A 16178-nucleotide genomic window follows, 5' to 3' on the forward strand; every position below is an offset into this window, starting at 1 on the left:
ATTTTATCACTAATGAATGTTAGCTATTGAAATATCGGGAGTTAGTTATCTAAAAAGAAAATATTTTCATATATGTCTCCTTCTAAGGTGCTAACCTTCCAGACTTAGAAAAATATAACTTTGAAATCTCGATAATTGAAATTCATTTGGTTTTCATTCTCACAAAGTAATACTTGATATTGAAATTGATTTATGTTTGTTGTTGCCAAAATACAACAATCTATTTTTAATTGCGAATAGACGCAAGAGTCTTGGGAGTCTTGTCTTTGCTTATGAGAATCTTGACAAGTAATTGGATCTGGTAAAGGTCCAGATCTGATAATCTGATAGAGCTGATGATCTGGTGGGCTGATGATCTGGTGGGTTGATGATCTGGTGGCCCAAAATGATTTGGTGACCCAAAATGATCTGGTGGCTTAAGATGATCTGGTGGCCTAAAATGACCGAGTGGCCTTGGTGACGAGTGACCTTGGTGACGAGTAGCCTTGATGACGAGTGGCCTGAAGATGACGAGTGGCCTTGGTGACCGAGTGGCCTTAGTGACGAGTGGCCTTGATGATAAGTGGCCTTGATGAGGAGTAGCCTGAAGATAACGAGTGGCCTTGGTGACCGAGTGGCCTTAGTGACGAGTGGCCTGAAGATGACGAGTGGCCTTAGTGACGAGTGGCCTTGGTGACCGAGTGGTCTACAAAACGAGAGCACCGTTAGGACGCCGGTGGAGGTCCCCGTGCAAACCCTCTGATGCTTGAGTTAGATCTCGAGAGAAAATGAGAAAATTGTACTTCAATTACTCAAAATTACGTACCTTGTGATGAAGGCGTGATCTCATATTTATAGCGGAGGAGAGAGAGAAGACGTGCGAGAATCAGGGTGAGAATCTCACGGCCCATCCGAGAGGGAAAATAGGAGAGATTGGCCCAAGCCCACTCGACCATGATCGAGTGGGGGGCCACTTGGTCATGATCGGGTGGGGGGCCACCCGATCATGCCTTCTTTTGCCCTTTTCCTTGGCTCGGTTTTGAGTGGTTCCCATATCTCAACTTCAATCCATATTTACACCTTTATTAAGCTCGAATATCTTAAAATAGAAAACATGAAAGTTGTAGATAATTCTCTTATATTTCCATAGGACTTTGAATCAGATCAATCTGAGCTCGTATGAGAAAGTTATGGCCGAAAAACTAAGGCAGTATCGTACCCACTCGGCATAACCGAGTGGGGTCATGAAAAGTTATGGGAAATTGATCTCCCCATGACCGAGTGAGGGGCCACTCGATCATGAACGAGTGGAGGGCCACTCTTTTATGCCTTCTTTTTGGCTTTTGTCTTGGTTCGGATCCATCTTCCTTCAATACTTGACTTCGAGCTTTGATAGTGCAGGTGCATCAACTTTATGCCCAATTTACACCTTGATTCAGCTCGAATCTCTTAAAACTCAAAACATGAAAGTTATAGATAATTCTCTTATATTTCCATAGGAATTTGAGTCACCTAAATCGGAGCTCATATGAGAAAGTTATGCTTGAGAAACCAAAGTAGTGTCGTACCCACTTGGCATAACCGAGTGGGCCCTCCCCATTTGGTCTCTACTCGACCTCTTGCTCCTTCGGCTTATTTCCTTGACCTCCTACAACCCATTGGGCCTTTGGGCTTCATGTCCATGTCTCACAACTTTTTTAGGTCTTGTAATACTCCAAGTTTGCAGGGCATATCAATGTTGAAAAACACAACCTTCATTCATGACTTAGGGATTAAATAAAATATTATTTTTCACCATCAAAACTAAGTATACAAAAGTAAAACAACAATTAAGAAACCCTAAACCGTGAAAATCGTAGAGAAGGAAACTTAAGCGAACACAGTTACGTCGGCGGTGACGCTGGCCCATTTCTCTAGGAGGACTCAAAAGGAGCGAAAAAATGGGTGCAACACAAGGACTTCCCAGAGGATCACCCATCCTAGTACTACTCTCGCCCAAGCACACTTAACTTCAGAATTCTAATGGGATTCGGTGCATTAGTGCTGGTATGATCACGTCCGCACACTTAAGCCTGCGTCTCCTCATTTATGGCCTCGCCTCGAGGCTGTGGACCGTTTCCCACCCAACTCCACGATGAGGGGCGTCCGCTTGGAATCGACAAGAAGCCAGAAGCTAAAGTCGAAGGTGGGTTTCGTAGAAAAACGATAGTTAGTTTAGTGATGGTGCACGTTTTTTTTTTTAATATCTGGACACTGCCAAGAGCTGGAGGCAGTTATAAAACTTTAGTGATTTTAGCTCTTAAATGAGCACCAGGGACGTTAAGAAACCCTAAACTGCGAAAATCATAGCGAAAGAAACTTAAGAAAACACGGTTACCCCGGCGAAGACGCCGGCCTACTTTCGAGGATGACTCAAATGGAATGAAAAAATGGGTGTAACACAAGGACTTCCCAGGAGGTCACCCACCCTAATACTACTTTCACCCAAGCACCCTTAACTTTGGAGTTCTGATGGGATCTGGTGCATTAGTGCTAGTAGGATTGCACCCACACACTTAAGCCTGCCTCACCTCTTTTATAGCCTAGCCCCGGGGCCAAGGACTGTTCCTCGTCCACCTCCACGATGAGGGGCATCCGCTCGAAAGTTTCAAGTGGGTTTCGTAGAAAAACGGGAGTTAGTTCGAAGGCAGTGCACATTTTTTTTAGGATTTCGACGCTGTAAAGAGCCAGAGGCGGTTATAAAACTTTAGTGATTTTAGCTCTTAAATGAGCTTCGGAGACCTTAAGAAACGCAAAACTGCGAAAATCATAGCAAAGGAAACTTAACCCAACACAGTCACGCCGGCGACGATGACGGCCTGTTTCTCGCGGAGGACTCAAAATGAGCAAAAAAAGGGGTGCAACACGAGAACATCCCAGCGGGTCACCCATCCTAGTCTACTGTTGCCAGAGCATGCTTAACTTCGAAGTTCTGATGCATTACTACTTGTATGATTTCACTTGCACACTTAGGCCTGCCTCTTTTCATTTATGGCCTCTCCTCGGGGCCGTGGATCGGTCCCCACCCACCTCGACGATGAGGGGCATCCGCTCGGAATCGGTAAGAAGCCAAAAGCGAAAGTCGCAGTTGGGTTTCGTAGAAAAAAAAGGCATTAGTTCGAAGGCCGTGCACATTAATTTTTAGGATCTAGAAGCTACAAATTGCCAGAGGCGGTTATAAAACTTTATCGATTTTAGCTCTTAAATGAGCTCCGGGGACGTTAAGAAACCCTAAACCGTGAAAAACGTAGTGAAGGAAACTTAAGCGAACATAGTTACGTCAGCAGTGATGTCGGCCCGTTTCTTTGGGAGGACTCGAAAGGACCAAAAAAATGGGTGCAACACGAGGACTTCCCAAGGGGCCACCCATCCTAGTACTACTCTTTCCCAAGCACGCTTAACTTCAAAATTCTGATGGGATCTGGTGCATTAGTGCTGGTATGATCGCACCAACACACTTAAGCCTGCATTTTCTCACTTTTATCCTCGCCCCGAGGCCGTGGACCATTCCCCACCTAACTCCAAGATGAGGGTCGTTCACTCGGAACCGATAAGAAGCCATAAGCAAAATTCGAAGGTGGGTTTCGTAGAAAAACGTCAGTTAGTTCGGCGGTGGTGCACGTTTTTTTTTAATATCTGAATGCTGCCAAGAGCTGGAGGCAGTTATAAAACTTTATCGATTTTAGCTCTTAAATGAGCACCAAAGACGTTAAGAAACCCCAAACCACGAAAATCATAGCGAAAGAAACTTAAGCGAACACGGTTACACCAGTGAAGACGCTAGCCTATTTCCCGAGGACGACTAAAATGGAGTAAAAAAATGGGTGTAACATGAGGGCTTCCCAGGAGGTCACCCACCCTAATACTACTCTCGCCCAAGCATGCTTAACTTCGTAATTCTGATGGGATCCGGTGCATTAGTGCAGTTATGATCGCACCCTCACATTTAGGCCTGCCTCTCTTCATTTATGGCCTTGCCCAGCAACCGTGGACCATTCCCTCCCCACCTCCATGATGAGGGGCATTTGCTCGGAATCGATAAGAAGCCAGAAGCGAAAGTCGCAGGAGAGTTTCGTAGAAAAATGGGTATTAGTTTGGAGGCAGTGCATGTTTTTCTCTAGGATTTGAACGCTATGAAGAGCTGTAGGCGATTATAAAAATTTAGCGATTTTAGCTCTTAAATGAGTTCCGGGAACGTTAAGAAACCCTAAACCGCGAAACATGTAGCGAAGTAAACTTAAGCGAACACGGTTACGCCGACGGCAATGCCAACCCGTTTCCTGGGGAGGACTCGAAAGAAGCAAAAAAATGGGTGCAACACGAGTACTTCCAGCACTTTGGAGGCAGTGCACTTTTTTCTTAGGATCTGGATGCTGCGAAGAGTCGGAGGTGGTTATAAAACTTTAGCATTTTTAGCTCTTAAATGAGCTCTGGGGATGTTAAAAACCCTAAATCGCGAAAATCATAACGAAGGAAACTTAAGCAAAAATGGTTACTCTCGCTTAACCGTTTCTCAGGGGAGGACTCGAAAGGAGCAAAAAAGGGGTGCAACACGAGAACTTCCCAAGGGGACACCCATCCTAGTACTACTCTCGCCAAGGCACGCTTAACTTCAGAGTTCTGATGGGATCCGATGCATTAGTGCTGGTATGATCGCAGCTGCACACTTAGGTCTGCCTCCCTTCATTTATAGCCTCGCCCCGAGGCTGTGGACCGTTCCCCGCCCACCTCCACGATGAGGGGCATTCGCTCGGAACCAATAAGAAGCTAGAAGCAAAAGTCGCAGGTGGGTTGCATAGAAAAATGGGCGTTAGCTCGAAAGCGGTGCTTGTTTATTCTTAGGATCTTGATGCAGCGAAGAGCTGGAGGCAGTTATAAAACTTTAGCGATTTTAACTCTTAAAATAGCTTCGAGGACGTTAAGAAACCCTAAACCGCTAAAATCGTAGTGAAGGAAACTTAAGCGAATACGGTTATGCCAGCGGCGACGCCGGCCTGTTTCTTGGGAAGGAATTGAAAGGAGTGAAAAAGGGGTGCAACACGAGGACTTCCTAAGGGATCGCCCATCCTACTACTACTCTCGCCCAAGAAGCTTAACATCGGAGTTCTAATGGGATCCGGTGCATTAGAGCTAGTATGATCACATCCACACACTTAGGTCTGCCTCTCTTCATTTATGGCCTCGTCCCGGGGCCGTGGACCGTTCCCCACCCACCTCCACGATGAGGGGCGTCCGCTCGAAACCAGTAAGAAGCCGAAAGCGAAAGTCATATGTGGGTTGCGTAGACAAATAGGTGATAGTTCGGAGGCAATGCACATTATTTTTTAGGATCTGGACGCTATGAAGAGCCGGAGGTGATTATAAAACTTTAGTAATTTTAGCTCTTAAATTAGCTCCGGGGACATTAAGAATTCCTAAACTACGAAAATCGTAGCAAAGGAATCTTAACCGAATACGATTATGCCAGCGGCGACGTCAGCCCGTTTCTCAAGGAGGACTCGAAAGGAGCAAAAAAGGGATGCAACACGAGGACTTCCCAGAGGGTTACCCATCCTAGTACTACACTCGTGCAAGCACACTTAACTTCGGAGTTCTGATAGGATCCGGTCCATTAGTGCTGATATGATCGCACCCGCACCCATAGGCCAACCTCTCTTCATTTATGGCCTCTTCCAGGGGCCATGGACAGTTCCCCACCCACCTCCACGATGAGGGCGTTGCTCGCAATAGCTAAGAAGCCAGAAGAGAAAGTCGCTGGTGGGTTGCGTTGAAAAATGGGCGTTAGATCGAACGCGATGCACGCTTTTTTTAGGATCTGGATGCTATGAAGAGCCAGAGGCGGTTATAAAACTTTAGCAATTTTAGCTCTTAAATGAGCTCTGGGACTTTAAGAAACCCTAAACTGCAAAAATCATAGCGAAGGAAACTTAAGCGAATACGGTTACGCCGACAGCCATGCCAGCCCGGTTCTTAGGAAGAACTCAAAAGGAGCGAAAAAAGGGGTGCAATAAGAGGATTTCCCAGGGGGTCACCCATCCTTGTAATACTCTCTTCCAAGCACTCTTAACTTCGGAGTTCTGATGGGATCCGGTGCATTAGTGCTGGTATGATCGCACCCACACACTTAGGCCTGCCTCTCTTCATTTATGGCCTCGTATAAGGGCCGTGGACTGCTCCCAATCCACCTCCATCAAAAGGGTTGTCCGCTCAAAACCAATAAGAAATCAGAAGTGAAAGTCGCATGTGAGTTTCATAGAAAAACGGGCGTTAGTTTAGAGGCGGTCCACATTTTTTTTTAGGATCTGAACTCTGCGAAGAGTTGGAAGCAGTAATAAAACTTTAGAGATTTTAGCTCTTAAATGAGCTACAAGAACTTGAGGAAACCATAAAACGAGAAAATCGTAGCAAAGGAAACTGTGAATACGGATACGCCGCCGGCGACGCTGGCCTGTTTCTCGGAGAAGGCTCAAAATGAGCGAAAAAAGGGTTGCAACATGAGAACATTACTGGGGGTTACCCATCCTAGTACTACTCTCGCCAGAGCACACTTAACTACGAAGTTCTGATGGGATCTGGTGCATTAGTGCTAGTATGATCGCACCCGTAAACATAGGCTTGCCTATCTTCATTTATGGCCTCATCCCGGGGCCGTGGATTGTTCCCCGCCCACCTCCACAATGAGGGGCGTCCGCTCAGAACCGGTAAGAAGCCAGAAGCGAAAGTTGCAGGTGCGTTGAGTTGATAAACGGGCATTAGTTCGGAGGTGATGCACGTTTTTCTTTTCGGATTTGGAAGTTGCGAAGAGCCGAAGGCAGTTATAAAATTTTAGCAATTTTAGCTCTTAAATGAGCTCCAGGGACGTTAAGAAACCCTAAACCACGAAAATCGTAGCGAAGGAAACTTAAGCGAATATGGTTAGGTAGGCAACGACGCCGACTCATTTCTGAGGGAGGACTCAAAAGGAGCGAAAAATGGGTGTAACACGAAGACTTCCAAGGGGTCAACCATCCTAGTGCTACTCTTGCCCAAGCACGCCTAACTTCAGAGTTCTGATGGGATCTAATGCATTAGTGCAAGTATGATCGCACCCCCACCCTTAGGCTTGCCTCTTTTCATTTATGGCCTTGCCCCAACGCCATGGATTGTTCCCCGCCACCTCCACGATGAGGGGTGTCTGCTTGAAACCGGTAAGAAGCCAGAAGCGAAAGTCACCAGTGGGTTGCGTAGAAAAATGGGTGATAGTTCGAAAGCAATGCATGTTTTTTTCAGGATCTAGATGCTGCGAAGAGCCGGAGGCGGTTATAAAACTTTAGTAATTTTAGCTCTTAAAGAGCTCTAGGGACGTTAATAAACCATAAACCGCGAAAATCGTACCAAAGGAAACTTAAGCGAATACGATTACGCAGGTGATGACTCCGGCCTATTTCTCGGGGAAGACTAAAAAGGAGAGTAAAATAAGGTACAACACGAGGACTTCCCAGGGGGTCACCCATCCTAATACTACTCTCGCCCAAGCACGCTTAACTTCGGAGCTATGATGGGATTCGATGCATTAGTGTTGGTATGATCACACTCGCACACTTAGGCTTGCCTCTTCATTTATGGCCTCATCCCAGGGCCGTGGATCGTTACCCACCCAACTCCATGATGAGGGGCGTCCGCTTGGAACTGGTAAGAAGCCAGAAGCGAAAGTCACAGGTGGGTTGCGTAGATAAACGGGCATTAGTTCGAACGTGGTGCACGCTTTTTTTTAGGAATTGGACGCTGTGAAGAGCTGGAGGCGGTTATAAAACATTAGCAATTTTAGCACTTAAATGAGCTCTGGAGAAGTTAAGAATCCCTAAACCGCGAAAATTGTAGTGAAGGAAACTTAAGCAAACAGAGTTACGCTAGAGGCGACGCTGGCCCATTTCACAAAAAGGACTTGAAAGTAATGAAAAAGGGGTGCAATACGAGGACATCCTAGGGGGTCACCCATCCTAGTATTACTCTCGCCCAAGAACACTTGACCTCGGAGTTCTGATTGGATCCGGTGCATTAGTGGTGGTATGATAGCACCCGCACACTTAGGCTTCGCTCTCTTCATTTATGGCCTCGTCTCACGGCCGTGGACCATTCCCCGCCCACCTCCACGATGAGGGCGTTCGCTCGCAACCGGTAAGAAGCCAGAAGCGAAAGTCTCCGGTGGGTTGCGTAGAAAAATGGGCGTTAGATCGGAAGCAGTGCACGGTTTTTTAGGATCTGGACGCTGCGAAAGGCCAGAGGCGATTATAAAACTTTAGTGATTTTATCTCTTAAAAGAGCTTGAGGGACGTTAAGAAACCCTAAACCGCTAAAATCGTAGCGAAGGCTAAAATCGTAGCGAAGGAAACTTAAGCGAATACGGTTACGCAGGTGGTAATGCCGGCCCATTTCTCGGGAAGAACTCGAAAAGAGCCAAAAAATGGGTGCAACATGAGGACTTCCCAGGAGGTCACCCATCCTAGCAATACTCTTATCCAAGCACGGTTAACTTCAGAGTTCTAATGGGATTCGATGCATTAGTGTTGTTATCATCGCACCCGCACACTTAGGCTTACCTCTCTTCATTTATGGCCTCGCCCCGGGGCTGTCGGCTATTCCCAGCCCACCTCCACGATAAGGGTCATCTGCTCAGAACCGATAAGAAGCCAGAAGCGAAGGTCGCAGGTGGGTTTCATAGAAAAACGGGTGTTAGTTTAGAGGTGGTGCACATTTTTTTTTACGATCTTGATGCAGGGAAGAGCTGGAAGCGATTATAAAAGTTTAGAGATTTTAGCACTTAAATGAGCTACGGGAACGTTAAGAAACCCTAAACCGCGAAAATCGTAGCGAAGGAAACTTAAGCGACTACGATTACGCCGGTAGCGACGACTGCCCATTTCTGCGAGAAGACTCAAACAGGCAAAAAAAGAGGTGCAACATGAGGACTTCACAGGGGGTCACCCATCCTAGTACTACTCTCACCCCAGCAAGCTTAACTTCAGAGTTCTGATGGGATCCGTTGCATTAGTGCTGGTAAGATCGCACCCGCACACTTAGGCCTGCCTCTTTTCATTTATGGCCTCGTCCTAGGGCCGTGGATCATTCCACACCCACCTCCATGATGAGGGGCATCTTCTCGAAATCGATAAGAAGTCAGAAGCAAAAGTCGCAAGTGGGTTGCGTGGATAAATGGGCGTTAGTTCGGAGGCGGTGCACGTTTATTTTTAGGATCTGGACGCTGCGAAAAGCTAGAGGTAGTTAAAAAACTTTAGCGATTTTAACTCTTAAATAAGCTCCAGGGACGTTATGATACCCTACATCGCAAAAATCGTGACAAAGGAAACTTAAGAGAATACGGTTACGCCGGTGGCAACGCCGACCTTTTTCTTAGGGACAACTCAAAAGGAGCGAAAAATGGGTGCAACACAAGGAATTCCCAACCATCCTAGTACTACTCTTGCCCAAGCACGCATAACATCGGAGTTCTGATGGGATCCTGTGCATTAGTGCTGGTATGATCGCACCCGCACACTTAGGCCAACCTCTCATCATTTATGGCCTCGTCCCGGGGCCATGGACCGTTCCCCGCCCACCTCCACGATGAGGGTCATTTGCTCAAAACCGGTAAGAAGCTAGAAGTGAAAGCCGCTAGTGGGTTGCGTAGAAAAACAGGCGATAGATTGCGGTACACGTTTTTCTTAGGATCTGAACTCTGCGAAGAGCCAGAGGCAATTATAAAACTTTAGCGATTTAAGCTCATAAATGAGCTCTAGAGGCGTTAAGAAACCCTAAATCGCGAAAATCGTACTGAAGGAAACTTAAGCGAATACGGCTATGCCAGCGGCGACGTCAGCCTGTTTCTCATGGACAACTCAAAAGGAGAAAAAAAAGGGGTGCAACACGAGAACTTCCCAAGGGGTCACCCATCCAAGTACAACTCTTGCCCAAGCATGCTTAATTTCGGAGTTTTGATGGGATCCGGTGCATTAGTATTGGTATGATCGCACCCACAAACTTAGGCCTGCCTCTCTCCATTTATGGCCTCGCCCTAGGGCCATGGACCGTTCCTAGCCCACCTCCACAATGAGGCGTGTTGGCTCAGAACCGATAAGAAGTCAAAAGTGAAAGTCGCCGGTGGGTTTCGTAGAAAAACGATCGTTAGGTCGAAAGTCGTGCATGTTTTTTTAGGATCTAGACACTGCGAAGAGCCAGAGACGGTCATAAAACTTTAGCGATTTTAGCTCTCAAATGAGCTTCGCAGACATTAAGAAACCCTAAATCGCAAAAATTGTAGCAAAGGAAACTTAAGCGAATACGGCTATGCCAGCGGCGACGCCGGCCCTTTTCTCGTGGAGGACTCGAAAGGAGAGAAAAGGAGGTGCAACACGAGGACTTCCAAGGGGGTCACCCATCCTAGTACTACTCACCCAAGCACACTTAAGTTCCTGGTTCTAATGGGATCCATTGCATTAGTGCTAGTATGATCGCACCCACACACTTAGGGCTCTCTCTCTTCATCTATGGCCTCGCCCCGGGGCCATGGACCGTTCGCCGCCCGTCTCCACGGTGACGGGTTTCTGCTTGGAACTGGTAAGAAGCCAGAAGCGAAAGTCGCTGGAGGGTTTCGTAGAAAAACGGGCGTTAGTTTAGCAGCGGTGCACATTTTTGTTTAGGATCTGGACGCTACGAAAAGCTAGAGGTGGTTATAAAACTTTAGCGATTTTAGCTCTTAAATGAGATTCAAGGATGTTAAGAAACCGTAAACCGCTAAAATTGTAGTGAATGAAGCTTAAGCAAATACGGTTACACCGGCGGCAATCCCGGCCCGTTTCTCGGGAAGTACTCGAAAGGAGCAAAAAGAGGGGTACTGTTAGTGTAGGTGCTCTAGACCCAATCAGATTGGGTATGTTGTACACTGACAATTGTAATCATGTTTATTATTTGAATAAGGAGTTGTTCAAATTCACAAGAAGTCATTCTATTAGTTTCTTGTTATTATTGTAATAACCGAATGAAACTAGATAGAAGTCCATATGATGTATACTGTGAATAATCTATAAAGATGTGAGATGATGCATCACAGTTTCTAGACATCATTAAACGTCCCAAGTCGTAGCAATGTCAAGAATGGACATTGACAATTGCGGTAAGACTTGTATGTGCTATGTTTTTGCTATGTGATAGCAATGGGGGTCTCACAACCATAGGCATGGGGATGCCTAGACAAGTACATAGGTGACCAATGTTGGAGAACGTGTCACTAGACATGACTCGCCATGAGAATCCATTTTGGTTATATGTTGATGGAATTCTTATACGAGATGGGTGTAACTAATCCTTAGACCTGAGGTTGTCACGGTCATCTCATAAGAAGACCGATATGTTTTGACATCGTTTCGATGGGCCTAGATAAAGGTTGCACGTGGGCGATCGTTGGGCATATCGTGAGGCTTATGGAGATGGGTGCATAACCAAGATGGGACTCGTCTATCCCTTGATAGAGGATGATATATCTAAGGCGCCTTCGGTGGATATTCACTTTAAATCCATGGCCATGGTAAAAGAGATCAATAAGGAGTTATTGATTTACTTTCTATTAAGTGAAGATATCCAGAAGATCGAAGAAAACTCATGTGATCATTATCAAGCAACACATAGCCATACTTGAGATCACATAAGATACATTGACGAGAGGATCGAATTACACGGTAACCATGCTCGTGAAAGGTTATTTGCGGATTATGAATCCTTCTGAATAATTGGGTAGGCATGATGCCTTGTTAGAGGCCAATCTTGTCTTATGTGTTCGTACCGACACATTGCCAACATATTCGAAAGCCTAATGAGTCATACGCAATAGGCACGGTCCCTGGCTTAAACCAGGAGAGTGGACGTATGGTTAAGTGGGACATTTCGGCAAGAAGTTGTGCCGTCGTAGGTTCTCACGGAAAAAGAATAAATAGACGTAAATGACGTCGATATGACGAGGAGTCATTATAATGGAAAGAGTTTCCTAAAATGGCAATTAATTAAATTAGGAAGGAGTTTCTAATTTAATGATTTTCTATTTGTTGGAGTGGCAAATAGGAAATAAAATATTTTTGGGCTTAAGATAATATTTGGACTAAATTAGATTTGGGACAAATATTAAATTAAATATTATATTTGGACTAAATTGGATTTGGGCCAAATATTAAAATAAATATTATATTTGGACTAAATTAGATTTGGGCCAAATATTAAATATTATATTTGGACCAAATTAGATTTGGGCTAAATATTAAATAAAATATATTTGGGCTTGAATTAGATTTGGGCCATAATATTTTATTTAACCTATAAAAGGATTGGGCCATTTAATTATATTTCTAGTTAGACTAGAATAAACCCACTTAAGATTCTAATTAAATTAGAATTAATGGGCTAGCCCAATCCATTAGGGTTTTAGAAACCCTAGGATATTTCACTATAAATATCCTTTTATAGGTTGCCCATTATAGAAGTGATTTTTGGTGTCATTTTTCAAGAGTTGAAAAACGTATTGCCGTTCACTCTTCCCGTTTCTTTTGGCATCGATTTGAAACGTGGGTGTTCTTTTACCGTCCATACATAAGCCGCGCAAAGGAGAAGGAGTTAGCACTTCTATTCCGCTCTCCTTGCCAACGGACGCGTGCCGCGTATCACGAGTTAGAGGCCGGACGCTTGGACGACTCGAATCCGCGAACGACTCAATAATCTAAAGGTTAGATTTATTTATTTGTTTGTGAATGATTTAATTTCGACGTTGATCCAATCGCCGGGATCGGGGTAAGTTCAAAATTTTGAACTAAGCTGTTTACCCCGTAGCGATCTTGCTTTACTTTCAGTGGTATCAGAGCCATCGTCGAAATATTTCAATTCCTTACGTGTGGATTCGCTTATGTTGTTATTTATGAAATAATTAAATAATTGTTGCGTTTGTATTTTTTGGATTGCAAAACGTTTTTGGGGGAAGGGCAAAAGATCGTGTATGACATGAAAAAGAGCGAAACGGGGTTCGGGGTGCATACGGATGCACCGGGGCGTCGAAAGACGCAGTCGAGCGGGGCCCGCGCGCGCTGGGCACGGCCTGGGGCGGCCTGGGCGCGCGCATGGCCCGGCCAGGCGCGGCCGCGCGCGCTGGGGCGCTGCCAGGCGCGTCTGCGCGCGCGCTGGCGCGGCCAGGCAGGCCCGCTCGCGCAGGGGCGGCCCGCGGCTCGCGGGTGCGACCCGCGACCAGCGCGCGCCCGCGGCCGACCCGCGCGGCCTTTGCGCGCCCCACGCGACCCCAGTGGGCCGCGCTCGTCCCCCCCCAGCGGCCCTGCCGCGCGGCCGAGCACTAGGCGCGGCCCAAGCGCGCCCAGCGCGCGCCAGACGCGGGCAGGCCGCGCCCAGGCGCGGCCCATGCGCGCCCAGGCGCGCCCCATGGGCCTTGCGGCCTGGCAGCATGTTCGACATGCTGCCCAGCCGCCTCTCAGCCCCTCCCGCTCCCTCGGGCTTCGGTTTGACCCTTCCCGGGGGTCCCCGTGAAGCACCCGGGCCAACCCTTCGGTGGCCCAGTGCGTTATGTTCTCTTTGGTGGGGCCCGACAAAATTATTTGGCTATTTTTTATAATTTTTATCCGCTCCATGAGTGTATGACACTTATGGGCCGTGATTAAAATTGGGTCAGGGTCGTTAATTGGATTATTTTTAATTATTGGGCTGCTAATGTATGTTTGACATACATTGGTTGATCCAAGGCCTGTTGAGCCTTGTTAGTTAGACTAATGGATGGAGTCCAAGCCCAACACAATTAAAATAATTTTATTTTTCCAAAATTATACAAATTTTCAATTTATTGAAAGCGTTTCATTAAGATTGAAATAGATGCGACAATTAATTAACATAATTTAAATGAATCAATGTGATTGATTGCATGGGTGTACGGTATGGATCGAGTCGACCATTTATTTTATGTTGGGAATGAATGCTTGTAAATTTGGTTTTTGAAATAGGGCCTGCGTGTCCTACATCTCTTATACTCTGATGTACATTCTCTTCTCATCTCACTTCCCTCGAATGTAACTCGGGTTTCTGATTCTATGTAATGTATGTAGAATAGAATAGAGTAGCGATAGTTGTAGTTTGTATGAAGAGCAAGAGATGGAGCCAAATTAAAGACAAGATTCGAAGACTAATGAAGGCTTGAAGAATGTGCTTATGAAGCAAGATGTGATTCTTCACCTAGGTTTGACCCGCTAGCTTTTCCTTCTATGGCTCGAGGGGGCTAGCCGTAGTTATCCATACCATACACCGGTTTGAGTCGTTTATTATGCATTATTAATTTGATTAATTGCATGTGATGAGACCTAAGTAAATAAATAATAAATCCCTCATTAATATTAAGCCAACTTGCCTTCCATCATTATGAAGCATTAGGTTTCTAGCTGGCACTTGATTTGTTGAGTCACTCAAGGTCATGTGTCACCTATGATTCCTATGCTTCATGGGCCATGAGATGTCCCTGAATGATGGGTCCGACTTAACTTGAAAGGTGGGGTTTGTTGAGTCACTCAAGGCCTTACTGAGTATAGAGGCAAAGATTGGGAGTCACATATGATGTGCTTGACAAGGAGTTGTCAACCCAATGAATCTAGGAGTTGCATGGAGATGCAATTGGTAGCAAGTACCTATCTAATCAACCTAACACAATTTGTTGAGTCACTCAAGGTTGTGCGAGGGGAGATGGGATCCTAGCTCACTAGGAAATCTTCCAACGGGATTTCCCGAGTTATGTCTTGAGGGTGGCAAACTCATAGAAAATAGTGGGAGCAATCATAAAATGTTACTTTTTGCAATTTATGATTTCGCAATTTAATATGATTATAATAATATCTCTATTCAGTTGTTGATCCAGAATGTCTGGAAACATGTCGATAAGATCGATACTCGAGGGCAATAATACCTTTAATGAGACTAATTTCTATGACTGAGAGATCATCTTGAGGATAGTCCTCACGTATAATAAGATTCTTTATGCGATAAAGAGGCTATCTTCTTACGAAGCCACCAGTTAAAGAAATAATAGCACATTAGGCCTGGACGATGCACATGGGTGATATGATCATCGCTTGATATATCGTCTTGGCTGCCATGACCCCGAAACATAGGTCGCCACATAAGAGTTATGATGCCTATGAGATCATGGCTAGGCTCAAGGATCATCTATTGAGAAGCATGTCATGGAGATGATATGTTTTATCAATAGGTTGCTAGAGCTGAACTTGGGTATGGATGCTGAAACTTACCTTAGATTTACTGCTATAGTCTCTCCCTAAAATTTATGGAAAAGACTCTTGGAGAGTGGTTGTCCATACTAAGGGAGACCGAGCCTAAAATTGATTATAGGCCATGTAACACCCACTCTCCTAGAACTGCCCGAGAAGAGGTGCTACGGGAAAAATAAAATAAACTAACTGATAACTGAATTCTGATACCAATACTGTATATATCAATTAACTGAATAAAACTCTGAGTCAACAAAAACTGAAATCATAATTGCATCTAAGGGAAATTCCCTAAACTGGAAATTAAAATGAATCTAAACTGATCAAACACTAACTAACAACTAATAACTAATAACTCCCAGACATCTTTGGTCTTGAGCGGCTCCACGTACACACACTACTGGACACTGCTGCTAGGCCCCACGTCTGGTACTCCCCCACTAGGACCTGGAATGGTGAAGAGTACAAGGTGAGCTACAAAGCTCAGCAAGTAATAAACTAGAAAGAATAACTGAAGCTGAATCGAAGAATATCGATACTGATAAAAATACTTACTGAACTTGTACTGAGAGATATAATAATCACTGGATGGCATTATAAGATGTAATGCACATAAACTGTAAACTAAATGCAGGTATGCAACTTTGGCACGTAGGCCCACATAACTGTAACACATACCTGACTGATCTGAGTCCTGCAAACATAAAAACTGTAAGCACATACTTTGGGCAATATGCCCCTAGCTCCCTGGTCGACATCAGGCGAGCAACTCATAACTGAGATATAATTGTACTGATACTAGTGGGATCCCCGCGGACAAGCCGCCTGGCGCGCATAATGCAATGCTCATATAAATGCTAGCACACGATA

General features: G+C 45.4%; 6 non-coding genes and 11 pseudogenes across 6 annotated transcripts; all 17 read right to left on the bottom strand.

Moving 5' to 3' along the window:
• Positions 1 to 1920: 1920 nt before the first annotated feature.
• On the bottom strand, positions 1921 to 2039 carry LOC127789436 (5S ribosomal RNA; annotated as a pseudogene).
• Positions 2040 to 2409: 370 nt separating this feature from the next.
• LOC127789439 (5S ribosomal RNA) lies at positions 2410 to 2528 on the bottom strand (annotated as a pseudogene).
• An 823-nt stretch (positions 2529 to 3351) lies between these two features.
• LOC127789430 (5S ribosomal RNA) lies at positions 3352 to 3470 on the bottom strand. The gene has a single exon (XR_008020597.1). It is a non-coding gene; the product is annotated as a 5S ribosomal RNA (ribosomal RNA).
• A 369-nt stretch (positions 3471 to 3839) lies between these two features.
• LOC127789441 (5S ribosomal RNA) lies at positions 3840 to 3958 on the bottom strand (annotated as a pseudogene).
• A 602-nt stretch (positions 3959 to 4560) lies between these two features.
• On the bottom strand, positions 4561 to 4679 carry LOC127789378 (5S ribosomal RNA). Its single transcript, XR_008020555.1, has one exon. It is a non-coding gene; the product is annotated as a 5S ribosomal RNA (ribosomal RNA).
• Positions 4680 to 5047: 368 nt separating this feature from the next.
• On the bottom strand, positions 5048 to 5165 carry LOC127789453 (5S ribosomal RNA; annotated as a pseudogene).
• Positions 5166 to 5533: 368 nt separating this feature from the next.
• LOC127789425 (5S ribosomal RNA) lies at positions 5534 to 5652 on the bottom strand. The gene has a single exon (XR_008020592.1). It is a non-coding gene; the product is annotated as a 5S ribosomal RNA (ribosomal RNA).
• A 365-nt stretch (positions 5653 to 6017) lies between these two features.
• Positions 6018 to 6136, bottom strand: LOC127789361 (5S ribosomal RNA). Its single transcript, XR_008020538.1, has one exon. It is a non-coding gene; the product is annotated as a 5S ribosomal RNA (ribosomal RNA).
• A 366-nt stretch (positions 6137 to 6502) lies between these two features.
• LOC127789450 (5S ribosomal RNA) lies at positions 6503 to 6621 on the bottom strand (annotated as a pseudogene).
• Positions 6622 to 6990: 369 nt separating this feature from the next.
• On the bottom strand, positions 6991 to 7108 carry LOC127789449 (5S ribosomal RNA; annotated as a pseudogene).
• A 366-nt stretch (positions 7109 to 7474) lies between these two features.
• On the bottom strand, positions 7475 to 7593 carry LOC127789447 (5S ribosomal RNA; annotated as a pseudogene).
• Positions 7594 to 7959: 366 nt separating this feature from the next.
• On the bottom strand, positions 7960 to 8078 carry LOC127789448 (5S ribosomal RNA; annotated as a pseudogene).
• A 384-nt stretch (positions 8079 to 8462) lies between these two features.
• Positions 8463 to 8581, bottom strand: LOC127789458 (5S ribosomal RNA; annotated as a pseudogene).
• A 368-nt stretch (positions 8582 to 8949) lies between these two features.
• LOC127789390 (5S ribosomal RNA) lies at positions 8950 to 9068 on the bottom strand. The gene has a single exon (XR_008020566.1). It is a non-coding gene; the product is annotated as a 5S ribosomal RNA (ribosomal RNA).
• Positions 9069 to 9436: 368 nt separating this feature from the next.
• Positions 9437 to 9547, bottom strand: LOC127789442 (5S ribosomal RNA; annotated as a pseudogene).
• Positions 9548 to 9911: 364 nt separating this feature from the next.
• On the bottom strand, positions 9912 to 10030 carry LOC127789431 (5S ribosomal RNA). Its single transcript, XR_008020598.1, has one exon. It is a non-coding gene; the product is annotated as a 5S ribosomal RNA (ribosomal RNA).
• A 366-nt stretch (positions 10031 to 10396) lies between these two features.
• On the bottom strand, positions 10397 to 10513 carry LOC127789460 (5S ribosomal RNA; annotated as a pseudogene).
• Positions 10514 to 16178: the final 5665 nt, after the last annotated feature.

Source organism: Diospyros lotus, chromosome 13 (genome assembly GCF_014633365.1).
Source record: "Diospyros lotus cultivar Yz01 chromosome 13, ASM1463336v1, whole genome shotgun sequence".
NCBI classification, from domain to species: Eukaryota; Viridiplantae; Streptophyta; class Magnoliopsida; order Ericales; family Ebenaceae; genus Diospyros; species Diospyros lotus.